Source organism: Symsagittifera roscoffensis, chromosome 6 (genome assembly GCF_963678635.1).
Source record: "Symsagittifera roscoffensis chromosome 6, txSymRosc1.1, whole genome shotgun sequence".
NCBI lineage: Eukaryota > Metazoa > Xenacoelomorpha > Acoela > Convolutidae > Symsagittifera > Symsagittifera roscoffensis.
Genome location: NC_087067.1, coordinates 29,557,398 through 29,575,325, shown reverse-complemented (window position 1 = coordinate 29,575,325; position 17,928 = coordinate 29,557,398). Strand labels below are relative to the sequence as shown.

Below are 17,928 nucleotides of genomic sequence, written 5' to 3'. Positions count from 1 at the left end.
AAACTTGCAATAGCTTAATTTAAAACAAAAAAACTTAGTTTTTTCTAAGTAACGTAAGCGTTAGTTTACTTTGAGTATTTTAGTGCCTTTTTGGAATTGAACCTTTCAAAAATTCAAAAATTGAAAAATTGAAAAAATTGATTTTTATTTTGTTTTTTTTAGTCATTTTCTACAAAATTTTTTTTCAGTTTGCTTATTTTAATGTGACTGTCGAATAAACCTAATCCTCGTTTTTGTTCAGCTCCTTTTATCACACCGCAACCAAAAAAAAGATAATAATATGAAAAAATTTTGTTGTATTTTTTTAGACATGGTCGCAATGTTTTGTGGTACTAGCACAGTAACTGGCTATCCTTTCTAAAAAATTTTAATAGTTGTTCATGTCCAAAATTGATTTTATTTGTGGTTTTACTTCTGAGACAATTTTCAAGTTTTAACAAGCCATTTTTAAAAAAGCTCTTTAATATTATTTTGACGTCAGAGCTGAAATCTAAAACACCATTTTACCACTGACCCCTTTTCGTAAAGTTATGGAGTTTTGAAAATGGCTTATTTAACCATTTATGACATGATCTATAAATTTCAAGCTATTAACGCGGTAGAGGTAATTCAATCAGGTTCATAAAAACCAAAAAAAACACTAGATACTTGTTAGGTCCGACTATCAAAACATTCTAAGCTAAATGCATGACTGTTCTTTTTATTTAGCCTTCAGAGGAAAAAGAACTAAAAAAGAGAAGAATTACTCTTTCTTTTTTTCTTACTCGTTCAATCTCGAGTAAGAAAAAGAGCAAGTAAACGCTCTCTTTATAAAGCTAGCCTTGAAGTTTTAGTTTCACTCTGGTATAACTATTTTGAAACAATTTTCTAGCGCCATTTTGAGAATAAAAACTTCAACGATTCAAAAAATTTTCTGCAGAAAACTGAAAAAAAAACATCTTGTCAGTTTTTTGAAGCAGTTAATGCCCAGTTTGAGTGTTTTACTGTGATTGTCGTTTATTCCTAATTTCTACACTTTAGTCAGATCTTTTTAACACACGACGCACAAAAACGACTCTAACTTTTTCTAAATTACAAAATTGATACTCATTTGTTCATCTAAGGATATGATCGGAACTTTATGTTACTTGCGCAGGCAATCCTCGTTTTTTTGTGACTGCTTTCTCGTATAGTGGAAGAAGAAAAATTAAAACAACAAAATGCAAGGACGGGAAAAACACTCCCGACTTTAAATCTCAAGTTGAATTTTTCATGTTTGGAGTAACCAAGTGAAAAAACATGCTTTGATCATGTTCTATTTTGAAAAAAAGCCGTCAAAATTAATTTTAAATACTCAAAAACTTTTTTTGGAGCTCAAGGTAGAAAAATTTTCCCAAAAATTCCTTTCTTTTCTTCTTCTTTGATTTAATTATCAAGTTTTTAAGTCTTTCTGTTGGCTATGATTATAGTTTCTGCGTTTTGTTAGTCAAATTTGAATGAAAATCAATCGGAGTTTTCAAAAACATGTGTGAAACTCGGTACAGTACAAGGGCTCAGGGACTGATCTAGGATTTTCTCCAGGGGGGGGGGGGGAGGAGAGGCAAATTTGTTTTGACAAAACAGGTCAAAACAGGCGTTTTTAGTCACTTTTTGGAAACTGAGTTTTTTGGCACGCGCTCACCCCTCAAAGTTAGAATATATTGGCGCCGTGTGCGCATTTAGAAAAATTTTAGGGTCAGTCAGCCAAAAATTGATATCTCAAAATAGTACAAAGGGGGGACTCTTTGGGTCGGCAGGGTCCGCCCATTGGGTCCGCCCCCCCCCCATCTAAGCCCGCTGGTTCAAGGGGTATACATTGGGAAGAGTGAATTTATTTTAAAAAAAAGGATTTTTTGGGAAGTTTTCTCAAAACTACCCAAACATTTTCCTCATCTAATTAATCATTATCATTTATCTAACTTATTTTACAATTTCGAATAACACTGATTCCTCAAAAGCACAATAAACATTGCAAGTTACTTATCTAAATGATTGCAAAAACATCGAGTCTTGTATGATTTTGCATTCCCAGCCTTGCTGCGAATATTGAGAAAATAGTGCAAAAATATTGAAAGAGTTGAATTCATAGCTTCTAAAAATATGTTAACTTGGTTAAATCTTATTTCAAGCTGTGTAGTTTAGAAGCAAAAAAATACGAAAAACCCCTCTAAAAAGATTTTTGTTCAGAAATGATCGTCGTAAGTTTTCTCGACTATGTCCTCCATCGTCGTACATTTTTTGTAAGTCCACTGCTTTTCTAAAGCAAATATTTGAAAATCGTCAGCAAAATTGAACGTTTTCGTGAATTAGTGTCCAGATACTAATTTTTTTATTTCAGAAAATTTAATTCTGAATATATTTTCTGTGAGCAAACTTTTTAAAGTTTTGTTTGGTGAGACAAAAGTGAAAATTTTCAAAAAACAGGCAGCGGTTTTTGACGTTTGAGTTTTTGTACAGAAATGTTTGCCCTCATAGAAAAATTCACAAATTTTTAATATCTTTTGTTTTTGCAAATTCAGTACGTTAACTTCGTAGGCTCATCTAAAATTGCATATATTATGTGAAGTTATTCCGATTGAACTTCGTTGATTTTTTAACTAGCGCACTCTTGGACCAAATACAAAAAAAAACATACGAATCTGTTCATTAGCAAAATTGTGAATCTCATTGCCCAAAAAGTAAACATTTGGAGTATCTGATATAAAATTTGACAATACTCCAATCCGATAATGTATCTTCCATAAAATATTCAAAAAAGTACCGTTTAATCGACAAAACAAATGAATTTCAACCAAAAAAGATGAAATCAATAGACAGAGCCGCATATAAAAAATTATTGGTTTGTTTGATATATATCTTTGCTTACTTTTATGGAAAGCCATGTGAAACAATAAAGTTCTTTAGATGGCGAATGAGTTGTTTGCCAATATTATAGAAGCATAACTAGTTATACGTGCTGACATGAAAAGCAAAAACATTCTTCAGGAACATGTTAATGGTTAAAAATCAAGCTACTCTGTCGGTTGAAAATGTGCTTTCTGGTTTAATTTTAAAGAAAATAGATCAATGAATGGGCATATAATATATTTTTGGGTTAACAAAACCCTTTCTTACTTTTGCTTGAACATTTATATTTTTGCAAACTTTAAATTCATTTTGCTTAAAGTTATAATAAAATAATAATTATTTTAAAGATAACTTCGATTGTAATTGAAATATCTCATTTTGGATCTAAGTTTCCAAGCAAGATTTATACTTCAATTTTCTGGCAAGGAAGATCAACCATATTCCTATCCAATAATGTATTATCCAAAAAAATAACTTTTTCATAAGACAGAGCAACTTTAATTTCAACCATAAATATTATGACTTCATTGGGTATCATATTTGAAATAAACTTAATCTTGCAAACCAATTCGAAACCAACAAGTGACTATTTCTTAATAACAAGGTAAAAATTGTCATTTTCAATTCATAGCCCAAAGAGGCAACTACCACAAGCAAAGTAGAATTGTTGAGGGCATCGATTGTAGAGATTGATCCTTAAAAATCTAAGTACTTACGTTTGTCGTTCAAACTTTCATGGGAAAATTGCCAGATTTAGTTTACTATTTTTCAACATTATCAAAATAATTTAGAATTAATAAGAACATTATAAAAAAATTAAAGAAAAAGAAAAAATATATATACTCTGTGTGAGAAAAAAATTTTCTTTGATCAAATTTTCCAAAACAAAAACTTAGATTCTATTAAGATTTTGCTCATAATTCTGTAAAATAAGCTCATAAATGTGAAAGTTTAAAACTAGAATCTCGATAAAGAATTTGTGATAGGCCCATAAAAAGATAAAGAAAAGGGCCACAAAACGCAATAATTTTTCTCCAGCAATGCAACAAAGCAAACTAACATAATCCGAATAAAACATATTGACTCATAATTTTCCTCAGACCAAATATTGGCGTTGATGATAATTTATCACTTCGCTTTGCAGATTTCTTCTTAACCGGATAAAAATTACTGGGCCAAAAACTTAAGTCAGGGCTGTGAGAACTTATGGAACTCTTTCAAACGTGACAATTTCATTTTTTACAAAAACAGAACAGACCATATTTAAGTTCATATCCTTGACCACAGTCGGCCCTATAATAAAAACAAATTGAGCGGAAAAGTTCAGAATTGTGATCAATAAAAAAAAGTTATTGCAAACACAGAACAGCATCGAATAAGGTCCCATCCTTTTTTTAAATGCCCTTAATCAGATAAGTTCATTAAATTTTACTTGCCAAAATTGATGACAAGAATCTAACGCTTAAATAACGATAGTTACTTAAGCGTTAGCTTCTTGTTGATTTTGAACGAAAATTTTCTCTTTGACTCCGAAATACCGCGGGGCAATCGGTATTTGCCGACCATGCTCGAGGTATGTTTCGAATTTGTGCTCGACTAAAACCCCTGTCTTGACTATTCTTTTACGATCGAGCACTGAAATGTGCTCGAAATTGAAAGTCGAAACAAAAAGTGAGTACCTCGACCCGCTTAGAAAAGACAGCCATTTGAGCTAATCCAAAAAAAATTAACGAAAGCGCAAACTTTTTCTCATTTTCAATCAACTAGAATACAATAATTCTTTCAACTTTTAAGCGTTAAAACATTTGTTGGTAACTTGACTCCCAATACTGCTTTGTATCGAGCGACTGGACAAAAAAACGGCTTCGGTTCAAACGGCTCGACTAGAAAAAACCTGTTCGAATCTGCAGTTCTCGTTTGTCTCGAACCAATACTGCTTTTTATCGACCGACTCGACAAAATATAATTGTTTTTGAATCTACACTTCTATTTTGATTTGACCCCAAAATACTTTGCACTCAAAATGGAGATGACTCGCAGTCATTTTCAAAAGCCGTTTCAATGTATTTTTTGACAGGTTAGGTTGCTTACTCTGGCTGTATGGTTTGTGTGAGGCACTGTCAATGGCCTCTCTAAGTGCAACATTAGTATACAAGCTTTTTTGAATTCTTTTTACAACTGATTCCCTCATGTTCTCTTATCTCTCAAACTGTCCTTGTTCTAAGATTGGGTTAGTTTTGGTTCATAAAATTACTTCTCCACTACGAAAATCCCAATGCTCTCAGCTAACTTTGCTGCAACTAGTCCGATGCTTTTGGGATATTTCCTATCTTTTTCAATTCACATATCTCTTGGAGACTGACGTATTTTTTTGCGTATGTCTTTATGACGGCTTCAATATTGCTGCATTTTTCACCAGGCAGGTCATGCTTCTCCAGTTTTGACAATAAGAAAGTTGGTTGCTAAAAACTGGTCTTGAGTGAAAATGTTTTCAATTAATTATTTAGGTCTCTTAGACAGTAACACTTCAACCCATCCTGACAACCTTATCTTATCTAGTACTTTTGCCGTTTTTCTGTTTATCTTTCCTACGGTCTGTCTTCCACTTCAGATAACTTCCCTACTTTCTCTGAGTGGCCCAGGTTGTGGTTAAAGCTTTAAACCTTGCGTCATGCAGAAGAAATCTTATGACCGATGACAATAATCTCTCAAGAAATGTTCTTTTAACTCTTTCCTTACAGATTTCAGTCTTAAAGCAAGGGAAAACTAGTTTTTAATTTTCGAGTTGTACTCACAATTTGTGCGTTGATGATGCTCCGCACCTTGTTTGCCAACAATCAATTTTGATCTCCTTGAAGCAATAAAGCGTGAGCTTTTGGAATTTTTTGTTTCGTTTGCCATTTGCTGCCGAATTCGCCTCTTGTTTGGTAAAATTCCTGCTCGAAGAAATTAAGTTAGTCTTTCCATCTCAACTTTCGGTGACCAATCTTCTGAATACTGATTTTGTTTTTATTGCTGTTCATCAATCGTTTCTAGTTTTGATAATTTTCTCATACCGTTAAGCTTGACCGTCAATTAGGAACAAGGTACCCTCTTGTCTTTTGCTCCTCTTTACCAGTAGAAAAATTAATTATTATGCTAGCCTTTAATATTTTATTAATCATTTCTAGTTTCCGTACCGTTTTTCCTAAAAAGTAATTAGTAAGTCCCCTCAAGGTTTAATAGATTTCTTAGCCAACACGATTTGTTAAATAAACCCTAACTGAAGGACTTGACTGTTTTTAACTTTACTCTTGGTAGTGCGACCCAATTTTTCTTCTAGTACAAAAAATAATCAACACTCACACAATAGATAAAGGTGGGATCGCACTTACACATAAAACAAGCAATGATGAGCTGGTCTCACATTTTTCCAACAAACTAAAATTAAATCCCAAATTCATCAATCCCAAAGGGTACAGGTGGCCTGCATGTCCCACCGGGTCAACGTGCATCAGGCCTTGCCTCTGATTATATGCTTATCCCTTAGTTTTGCCTTAGTTTTGCTCGGATTCAACGCACGTCGCGGGTTCTTCCTATCTGGTTTCACCGCACGTCTCCATTGCGTCGTCTCCATTGCGTCGTTTCTTCTGCATGTCGTTAGGTGTGGCTCCGTTACTCTTTGAATTCTCGGATGAATTTTACTAGAGAGAACTAATTTTGGGCTTGGGTCGTGAATTAAGCCTTCCTTCCCGATTGTTTTTCTACAAGTTTTCAATTTTGTTGGAGGTCTCTGGGTCATTAAAGAAGTCAGCGGACCAGTAGGGTATCAGTCGCATCTGTTCAGTTTTTTGTCTGGTTGCATTGTCTCCTCAACATGACGTCTTAACATGGTAAAATATAGGTAGTTCAATTTACTCGGGTTGGATACCTTTGATGCATTGTAATGGATTTCCGCAATCCTGGTCATCGCATTGTAAAGCCCTTTCCACAAAAGATTTCTTTAAATTAATCATTTCAAACCACACACAGACTTTGTCATCAGACGCATAGTGGTTCTCGATGAACTTGCTTCGACTTCTTACTTTTTTTATCGAAGCTTTTTTGTTCCCAGAACTTCTCTTGCGCTGCTGCGTACATCTCGAAACCACTCGTCTAACCATTCTGCAAAGCCATCCTCCATCAAAGCGTCGTCGCCATCATTTGAGTAGAAGGAAACGAAACGGATACTGGCCCTCCTATCCAAGCGCCATGCTGAACGGCGCAGCTCCCGTTTCACAATCGGTTGTCGTATGATGCCGAAAGTTCAAATGCCGTGTCCCATATATTCATATTTACCGCTTAAAACTTCGAAATAACTTCAGCCATCGTTGCATTGATTTTTTCCAACGGTACTTTACCCTTCTGCTTATAGAAAGAACTTTGAATCTTGCCAAAAATTTTAGGTTGACACAACTCATGGATCAATTTGCCTTTCAAACTTTCTCCTGGATCTCTGAGCAAGATATGCGGAGCTTCGAACATCTACACCCAATTGTCCACTTTTTCACAAAGCACATCAGCAGAATCCGTTGACATCTGGGGAACTGCAATTATGTACATCGTGAACAGGTTATTCTTACAAGCTTATGCTTCGCTCTGATCACAAAATATCAACACAAATTGTGCTGAACCTGTTTCCAGTATCAGACGGAGACTTAATCACCGCTCCTTTTTGCTTCACTTCTGCACTCTGTAGCGCATTGCTCGGGCGCCATTGTACTTTGTTTTCATCATTTGTCCTCATCTTTGATCATCACAAATTCCTCAGATTTTTAGCCAGACTACTTCGGGTACACTACACTTCAGTCGTTTTCGTCTTCCGTTGTACAAAAAACTATTTCTTTAATCTCAATTTTTGTCGAATTAACCTAACAATGTGGTGCCTCTAACTGGACAGCCAACTTTTCAGTAATTCAACGGTCGGGCTAAACTTACTCAAGTATCCTGCCTCTGCTTCTCAAAAAGATGTAAAAGAAGCCTCTGCTTCTCAGAATGTAAAAAATTTTTGTATCCTTCATTGGTTGCTGTCCCAGGATAATCTGGCTTTTAGCTACGGTTCGTTTTGAGGCGTCCGGCCTTATCCATGCCTCATCCTTCTGCTGTCTCTAAATGGTCCTCATTTGGCCGTATCTCTGGCTCGTCTTTAAGGTTCCGAGCAACTCGACTGGGATAATTTTAGTTGTAGATCCAGTATCTAATACTCTACGCATGTTCCACCCACCCAAGCAACCACAACAGCCCCCATAGAGTCTGCCGTCGATCACATGGCTGACACCAGCATGCTCGTTGCGGGTTTCTGTCTCCACATGCGACTCAACCCAGAATCGCCCTTGTCTACTGAGGCTGGGGTTGGTTGCTGAAATGGTGAAATCATCTACTCCAGTTACCAACTATCGACTCTCTGTCTCTACTCCTCTGGAAGAGTGCGTAGGTCACTATGCTTCCTTAGGTGATATTTTATCTGACTTCTTGCTGCCTTTTGAAAAGGGCCAAGACAAAGTCTCCTCTGAACCTTTCTACTGCGCCGGCTCTCGGTAGTCTAAAAGGTTCGGCGTGCTTCGTGGGCACTCTTTTGCAAGGTGATCTGTCTGACCGCACTCAAAATTTCCTACATGACGAGCACTTTTTTCCCATCATTGCGAGAGCCTATGTAAGTCTGCCTACTTGGACTATTTACAACTTTATTGTAGCCGAATATATGTCGTGGTTGTCGGGGTAGGTTTTTAGGGTTTGGAGTAGGGCTAAAAGAACTAGCGAACCCTCCCATAATGGCCATCATACGTTGCATTTGTGCCAGAAGTCCATTCTGCACAAGTTTAATGGGCTGCGACTCTAGCATTTGCATCTGTGCCGCTAGTTCATTGTGTCGGAATGTCTGAACCTCACTCTGTGACGCCTGTTCGTCCATCTTCCAGTCAGTGATGGTCTTCACTCTTCTGAGGTGTGCTTGTGCTTGTCTAGCTCCAGTCTTTACCGCTTGATCTCTGATTGATTCCGATAATAGATTGGGTACGCCCTGCAACTCTCGAAATTAGTTTGGTCGTCTCCTACTTCTCGCTCTAGCAGTTTTGTTTGTCAGTTCCAAAGACCTGACCCAAGCGGGAACTTGGGTGAAACAACTACGTTTTTTGCGTAAAAGCAGCTGATGAAGCTCCAAATCAATTATGCAATCAATTAACTGCTCACAGTTCATGTTCATGTCTTCTTTCGTTTGCGCACTTACGTTTACGTTCGCTCCATCATCTAGCCACGTGATTCTTCTCGAAAATTCCCTGTGATCTTTGTTTTTGACTTTTATGGGGCTTTTGAATATAGCCCTAGCTGCAACTTGTCTCTGGAATGGCATCAACCGTTGATCCAATTCTACCAGCTTACTCCCTACGCAGTACTGAGAAGCCGCCGACTTACTCGCTGAAGTGCTAGAACATTTCGAGAACTTCTGAAGCTCTCAGTCCTTTTATCAAGTGGGAATCACAATCATTGCCTGTTTCTTTGCCGCTGCTGGCATCTGCAACCCAAGCTAAGTGTTTTCTCGGTACTACTATAATAGAGTGGTCCCTCGAAAAAGCAACTATGATAGACAGGTCCCGCATGCATATTGCATGTTATAATTTTGAAAACTAGTTCGTTTATAAATTATTCATTTCAAAAATCTTGCAAAATTTGTTCAGCCAAAAGTTTTTCAGATTGAAAACACTATTGTTTATATATTGAAATTTGCTCGCTGTACTTTATTTTACGGTTCAACAACCAAATGATTGGGTTGACTTATTTGTCATCAAAACCCACTATTGGCGGTTTTTTTTAGATTTTCAACTTTAAAATGGTTAGGGGGAGGTTTTATAAGATAACAAAACATAAAATTTATGAAAATATACTGCGACATCTTTCTGAAGGGCTCAATCATAATTATTACAGCATTTGAGAGCTCTAGGTGTCTTATTCTCAAGGGACCTGGTTATTTTCAAGGGACTACTCTATCATAGTAGTACCGTTTTCTCCACAATGCGCAATTCTAGTAGTAACACGATGGAAATCGTTCTGGTCTTTACTATCTGATTCCAAATATGGCTGGACAAAGACATACTTGCAACACGTGTTTACAATATCCTTTCTGAAGGTACTTTTAGCAGGCTTCAGATGAACTGTATCGAAAACTGAGCCCCATTCTCTCTTCCTGAATGTTTTGTTTCACTTCAAACTCAAGACGTAGGATGTTTGGTTGTAATAAATCTCAAGAAAACAAATAATCATCAATTTGTACAGGGCATATCGGATGACCGGAATGTATTCTGTCAAATGTCAAAGTTTATGGGTCCTCGAAAAAATGATGGCCTCCGAAAAAAAAATAATTTTAATCAAGTGAACCTTTTCCCAGTAAAAAATTCTTCTTTTGTAATTTCAAAATCGCTCACGCATTCTAGCTTTCGAGTATCACTCTGACATTCTTTTTTCACCGAGAGCATTTCGATTTATATTTTTGCACTCTCGTCTTTACAGATCCACTTGCCATTTTAAGCTCTCAAGTCGTTCTCCCTTTTGGGTGATCTCCGGTTTTCCACATTTCTCAACTTTTCTTACGATTACTTTCTCTAGCAACCCGGAATCCGCTCAATTCACTCTTCCGCACATGCTAAAAAATTTTATCACCAAAATGTTTCCTCTAATATCTATTCCCCCACCCTGACCTCCAGAAATCATTTTTGCTCCCTGCGTTGTAGAAAAATTCTAATCCTAAACTGTGACCCAACTGTGACCCTCTCTCATTGACTGTGGATGATATTCGGAAAGGGGTGATGTCTTTTCAACCTGGGTCAGGCGCTGGAATAACTGGGCTGAGACCCCAGCACCTGAAGGATTGCTTGGGAAAAGGTGAAGACATTGAACAATTTCTCCGCACTCTGACCACATTTTGCAATTTACTTCTTGCCGGTAACGTGCCCAGAAATATAAAGCCGATTATCGCCGGAGCGAACCTATGCGCTTTAGCGAAGAAAGAAGGTGGTATTAGACCGATAGCTTCTGGGGACGTTCTCCGTAGACTGACTGCCAAGTGTGCTGCGAAGATTGCTGCCAAACGCCACACTAACTTGTTTCTCCCACATCAGTTGGGATGTGGTGTCATGGGCGGAGCTGAAGCTGCTGCACATGCGCTGCGTAAGTTCGTTGAAGACGCTAGTAATGGAACTGTGCTGCTCAAACTGGATTTCAAGAACGCTTTCAATTCGATACGAAGAGACGTTGTAGCCGAGAAACTACACGAACATATGCCAGAGCTCAGTAGTTTTTTCGACCTGTGCTATAGCGAAAATACGTGTCTATCGTTTGGCGAATTTTTGTTAGACTCATCAGAGGGAGCACAACAAGGCGACCCATTAGCCGTCTTTTTATTCTGCCTGGCAATCAACAACATTCTGCAGACCTTGATCTCAAATTTCAAATCCGGCTATGTGGACGACATAAGCATTGGTGATGTCATGTGGCAAAACGTCCTCAAAGACCTCGAGATGGTGATGACCGAAGGGGTCAAGATTGGAATGGAATTGAACCTGAAAAACAAGTCCGAACTCATCGTTTTCTGTGATGATGCACGAGAGAGGGATTCGATTATCCAATCTTTCCTGGCGGTTTTTCCTCATATTACCATCACTGAACCCACAGATTTAGTCCTCTTAGGTGCTCCTATCGGCGAAAACGCACAAGAAGCCGTTGTTAATGAGAAACTTGATGAACTCAGTCGAATGTGCAGTCGATTGCGATCCCTACCTTCCCATGTTGCTTTCTTTCTTTTAAAAAACTGCTTTTATATCCCGAAACTGATGTACATACTGCGAACCTCAACTCTTTTCCTTAAAACTACTTCCTTACACCGATTTGACGAGTGCATTCGAAATACATTGCAGGCTATTTTCAATGTGATGATTGACGATCCCCGATGGGAGCTCATGACACTGCCTTGCAAGCTGGGCGGAATGGGAATTATGCAGGTACCCAAACTCGCCATTGCAGCATATGCGTCATCTGTATTCAGCACTCTCGACATTTGTAATACCATATATGCTAGCGAACCCACTACAGAATCACTAATTCAAGATGCTATCCAACGTTGGCGAAACAACGTGAGCACCGACGTGCCTTTGCCAGAACGCAAATATAATCAAAAAAAGTGGTCACTACCAATGATGCTTCAACAGGCCGAACTGCTCAAGGATTCAGGAGACAGTGCCCGCTTGAATGGATTAATGTGTCCCGGAGCTGCTGACTGGCTCAACGCACTACCTTCACGATCACTCGCACTCCAACTTAGTGATGATGAATATCGCATTGCCATTGGATTTCGACTTGGCGCACCAGTCTGTACACCACACAAGTGCTCTTGTGGCGATATAGTCGATTCCTACGGCAAACATGCGTTAGTTTGCAAGAAGAGTAGATCAGTTCATGCCAGACACTCTATGGGCAATCACATCATTCATAGAGCGTTCATCCAAGCCAATATTCCATCGACACTCGAGCCGCAAGGACTATTCCGGTCTGACCGCAAGAGACCCGACGGACTGACACTGGTGCCATGGTCACATGGGCGAGCGTTGGCATGGGACTTTACATGTGTCCATAGGCTAGCCTCCTCTTACACGCAACTCGCTGGTAAAGAGGGACCAACTGTGGCAGATGCGGCCGAGACCCGTAAACGGTCAAAATACGAATCAATATCTGAGTCTCAATTTTTCCAACCAGTTGCAATTGAAACCCATGGAGGACTGGGAACCGATACGCTGCGTTTCGTCACTAGCCTGGGCAAGAGAATAACACAGGCTACCGGGGACGACAGAGCGACTCTTTTTCTGCGGCAGAGACTTGGGATTGCTGTTCAGCGGGGCACTGCAGCTTGTGTCCGCGAGACTCTGGTGGTGGAAGTCGATGACCCGATTGGCGCCGACTTCCGGCGATAAACAAGTTCAAACTGTTTTAATCTCCATTTAAAATGTTGCTTTTCATATGACTCTGGTGCTTATTTTTACCACTTCAAACTTTTTTTATATGTGTCTGAATTCACATTCTTTTCCCCCATCCTAAACTTCCTGCATTTAGGTCTTTGGTTTCAACTCACATTTCAGATATTCAAATCTGATAGGACATTTTGTACCTTCCAGGAACTTCCTAGGTTAAAAGTATCCGAGGGGTCTGAAATTTTGCATGCTAGTCTCGAATCACCTCTAGTACCCGTACAATGAGTTTCACAAGGTTAAAAAAGTATAGCTGTTTCAAAATGTTGCGATTTGCGGAGTTATCACTTTCGGTTAGCTACGCATCCATTTTGGCAAGAATGGGACTAATCCTCTGGATCTTGAGTTATTTTGAGCTTCAACTTTTTTTTTCAAGAAATAACTTATTTATTAGTGAAAACCATGCTACGTATCAATCATTAGCATTCGCGGTACTGCATCAAACTCCCTTGGTAGAACTTTCAAAGTCGAAACTCTTATTTCGCAGGAATTGTGTTAGGGTCATCGAGCTTACACAACGTAGCGACAGAAAAAAAAACTTACACCTACAACAATTGGCTGGAGTGAAGTTCAATTTCTACGTTTTTTTTGCGTGATTGTATATAGGCCAACTGAATTTAGTTTTTCGTAAACAAAACAAAGAAACTGGTTACATGCAGAAATATTCAAATCATAAATAAGTTTCAGTTTTTCCAGACCATGCGGTCGTTTCTAAAAATGGAGCTATCACACGTTTTTGTTTCTTTTTCATATTCTTTTCTTTATAGAGATGAATACCCTAGTCATTGGATTTGAATAAAGCTTTCTGTGCTTATGTGATAACTGTCGTGTCAACCATATCCCATTGTTTTAAGCTAAGTCGTTGTGGCAATACCACGAATTCTTTATAATAATATGACGTTTTTTATGATTTTTTCCAAATTTTTCGAAGTATCTAAATTTAAACAAGTTTAAAAAAAGTAACACTCACTACCCTGTAATTGGATACTGTGAGGTTCCTCCCAGACATTGCGAACCTTGCATCCAAGTTTGATTGCTCAAGTCATTGTATTTTGTGTATATGCCGTTTTTTATGATTTCAATTTTCAAAATTTTTAGTTAAGATCTAAAACAGGTCGAAAAAATTCAAAATTCTCTACCCTGTAGTTTATTACTCTGAGGACATGCTCGGGGGTTTTCAAATAATGGAAGCAAATGCTACTGCTCAATTGCTTTAGTTTCCGACACTTGACGTTTTTCCTGATTTTTTTTAACAGAAAAAAAGTTCACTAAGTCGAAAATCACAAGAATATAGCTGGGTACTTGAAGATAAACTCAAGATTTTTCTAACCTTTCCTTCGAATATGACTGCTGAAGTATTTCAAGTTTTTCAAAAGAATTGTTATAAAAAATATAAAAGACTTCTATTGATGCACAAAATGTGCGAAAAAGTTTGAATTATCATTTTAAATTTTTCATAATTTTATTCTGTAAACTCTAACCCTTTATATTGATAAGCTATGAACAAACTATTAAATTCTTTTAAGGAAAACAGTCATTAATTTGGTTTTTTTCTTTCAGTTGTACAGAGTTTTACTACTGCTTCTTTTTCATCATGTCAATAGTACCTGAGTTAAAATGGCGATGATTGTAGCTGCCAGCTCCCTTTTCCACAGCCTGAAAGATTTTGAGCGATATGAAGTGAGAGAGACGAAGCAGAAGTTCTACGCAGTCCCCGGCCTTTCTTTGAACCACAACACCTTGAACAGCGGGAAGAATTGGCGAGTATTTTTGGAACAGCGACCTCGGGCCAGTAAGCAGGTTATCTTGGGGCACGATGTGCTGAATAACAGCAGATCATCCCATCGCACTAACAACTATACGCTCTGCCCACTTAATGAATTACTGGCGTATCTACAAACTAAACGAAAACAAACAAGGGAAATTGTCTACTGCAGGAGAACAAGCACTCCCGATGTTTTTGAGGATCTGCGGAAGACCGAAATAAACGTCATTAATACAACCGGTAACCTTATCTCTAGAACCAAGAGATGGAATCCTGCGGTCCTCAGAGAGTATATCCAACTGCACCAGTCACAGTCAAGCCAATTGGAATTGTAGTCACTACGGGTGCTGTTGTACCATCAAGACCACCTGCCAGCATTTTCTCAAAGATACGGGCCCAGGCCAAGAAACCATCGCAGGGACGCCGCCGGGCAAAGGCGCGGAGGGCAGAAGTGTTAGCTGGGGACCTTATGCTGGTGCCGAAAACCAATAAAGAGTGAGATATTGTTGGGGCTATTTTTTCTCTGCTGAGTTCCACATGAGTTTAAGTGCTCGTGACCTGCGAGGAAAAGATGATCGCATTTTCGCTGCCACCACCATTCCTTATATTGGTCCTAAAAAAACTCACTTGGGAATTTCTGTTAGATAAGTTATCCAAAACTTTTTACTAAGTATAATAGCAGTTTCGCGAAAATTAAACTTCTGAGAAAATGTCTCGATAACGACATTATACCGGTTTTTCAACGGTTTCGGGTGCCTGACAACGGTGTTTTTTCGAGCAAGCGTTGCACAGCTTTCAATTGAGATCTGAGATATGCCAGGCAATGGCGGATATTTTTAAGGCATAGGGTAACCTAACGAAAGCAAGGGAGGTAGTGAGAAGGGGTATAGATGAGAAGTGAAGGCCTTAGGTAATATTTTTTCTAAACCTGCATGCAAGGTGTGGTGATAACCTGATAATCCGAAACAAAAAAAATGTGAAAATTTTTCGGAAAGACAGGATAGACCATTAAAAAACTTGGATGATACGTCAGTCAGAATCTTAGATGAAGTGATTTTGCCGCATTGTGTTCGAGAAGTCTTAAGTTTTGGACGAAAACATCCGGTACGAGACAAATTTAGTGAAATTCATTTCCTTGCGGATATTGATAGTTTTTTGTCTGAATTGAATTTAAATAGAATACTAGGAGAAAAATTGTTTGATATTGAAGCAGCTGCAAAGAAATATGCTTAGAATTTGAAACAGACCCCTCTGACAAAGGTGTTGAAAAAGCCCGAAAATATTTGACGGACAACAGTATTCCGGCCGTGCCGTTTGATAAGGTGTTGGGTTTTTTGTGTAATGAAAAAGGAGACAAATGAGAAGAAGCTGAAATGTTTAATAGAGGCAGAACAATTTAGTGACAGGAAGAATCTGACAGACGTCGTGATCAATAAAAGCTAAAAAAGATATAAGCAAAGAATTACTCGTTTGAAAAAGAAAGACGAGATTAGCGAAGCGCTCTATACTAGGTTAAGATCTAGGGGGGTGCAGCTGGCTAGCCTGTATGGATTAGCAAAAAGGCGCAACAAGACACACCACTTCGTCACGTCCTTTCTTTACCTGGTAGCTCATATGACCGCCTAAATAAAACAATGGCAAAATAATTTGATAACTTTGAGGGATAAACATAGAAACGATTACTCTTATGCCAGGGAGATCTTGGAGAAAACAAAGTCGGACTCTTCTGAGAGTATAGTTTATCTTGGTGTAAAGAGTTTGTACACTAATGTCCCGCTCAAGGAGGCTGTAGAAAAAGCACGGAGGAGATTATATGAGCGAATCAATCCTCCGGAAATATCTCGCAAAACTAAAAACAACTATGCACAGGTTTATAGTGTGTACAAAAAGACGGTTTAGCAATGGGCGCCTTCATTGCAGTAATAACGACCAATTTGTGGCTTAAAGAATACGAACCTGCATTATGAAAGAAGTAACAAAATTAACTGTGCTTAATGAAAATAACAAGGAAGTCTGCCCTGGATGTCAGAAAAAAGGTGACATATTGAAATAAAGGGACAGAATGCGAAGCTTGTTTGAATTGATAACACTTAGGATGTGGTAACATATCGGAGTCCGAATACGCAAACATCGCTGGAAAGTATTGTATTTTATGACTTGCAAAAAATAAACAAGAATCAGATCGGACTGAGAATGGTGTTAAATTTTTTCCTATTTAATGGACGACATACTTGAAACTGTCGAGGGCTTCTACAGCTTCCTTGAGCGGGACATTAGTGTACAAACTCATTACACCAAGATAAACTATACTCTCAGAAGAGCCCGACTTTGTTTTCTCCAAGATCTCCCTGGCCATAAGAGTGATCGTTTCATACCCTTATTGGTAGCTTTCGAAGCTGCCAATAAGTTGCATTCAAACTTGCAGATAACGATAGAAGAACTTTATAGTATCAGTAATTTGGCTTTTGTGGATTTGAATGTTAACGGGGACTCAGGAAAGAAAGTCGCAAAAGGGTGGTACGAAAAACACACAGCTACCGGCACCATTCTGAATTTTAGAGGCTGCGCACCTTTGCAAAACAAAACAAAAAGTTATTGAAAGAACGGTCCTGGAGGTTTTAAGATTAACTTCAGCCTAGAAAATTTTTGACCGGGAATTGGAGAAAATCGGAAACAATGAATTGAAAATAAACATCCGAAATGTTTATCGGACAGGGTAGTGTTTGAAGCTCTTAACAAGATTATTGAGGGAAAGAGGTGACGGTTTCAGAACCGAGAAATGATAACTGGTCGAAAGACTCATCCCGCTTTTTCACAATGCCCTATCGAGGCAATCCATCTCAACTGTTACCGTTAAAGGTTCGACAAATCTCAGGGGCACAATTACTTTTTACAACAAAAAAATTAAAAACATTCTTGCCACCCTCAAAACTTTCTTCGCTCGGGAACGGAGATCAAAGTTTTGTATAAGCTTACATGTAGTGGATGTTACTCCACCTATGTCGGCCAGACAGGCCGACATTTAGCCACGAGGGTCAATGAACACCGCAGAGGGGACTCCCCAGTAGGGCAACACTTGTTGGAATGTAATAAGGAGAAAGGCGGTACCGCTGAGCTGAAGTCAGAGATTATAGACCAAACAGCCAACACTCAGAAGCTACTAGAAGAGGCTTTACATTTTGGAGGGAAAGGCCGAAAGTAAATACGCGATGAATTCAGGAGCCGGGAATTAACACTTAAATTATAGTCCATGTAAAACTTGGCTAAATT

At 38.4% G+C, this 17,928-nt stretch overlaps 1 protein-coding gene across 1 annotated transcript in view; it reads left to right on the top strand.

Annotated features, from left to right (window-relative positions):
* LOC134847732 (transducin beta-like protein 2) overlaps positions 1 to 17,928 on the top strand; it is a 343,894-nt gene that overhangs the window by 294,197 nt on the left and 31,769 nt on the right. The window lies entirely within an intron of this gene.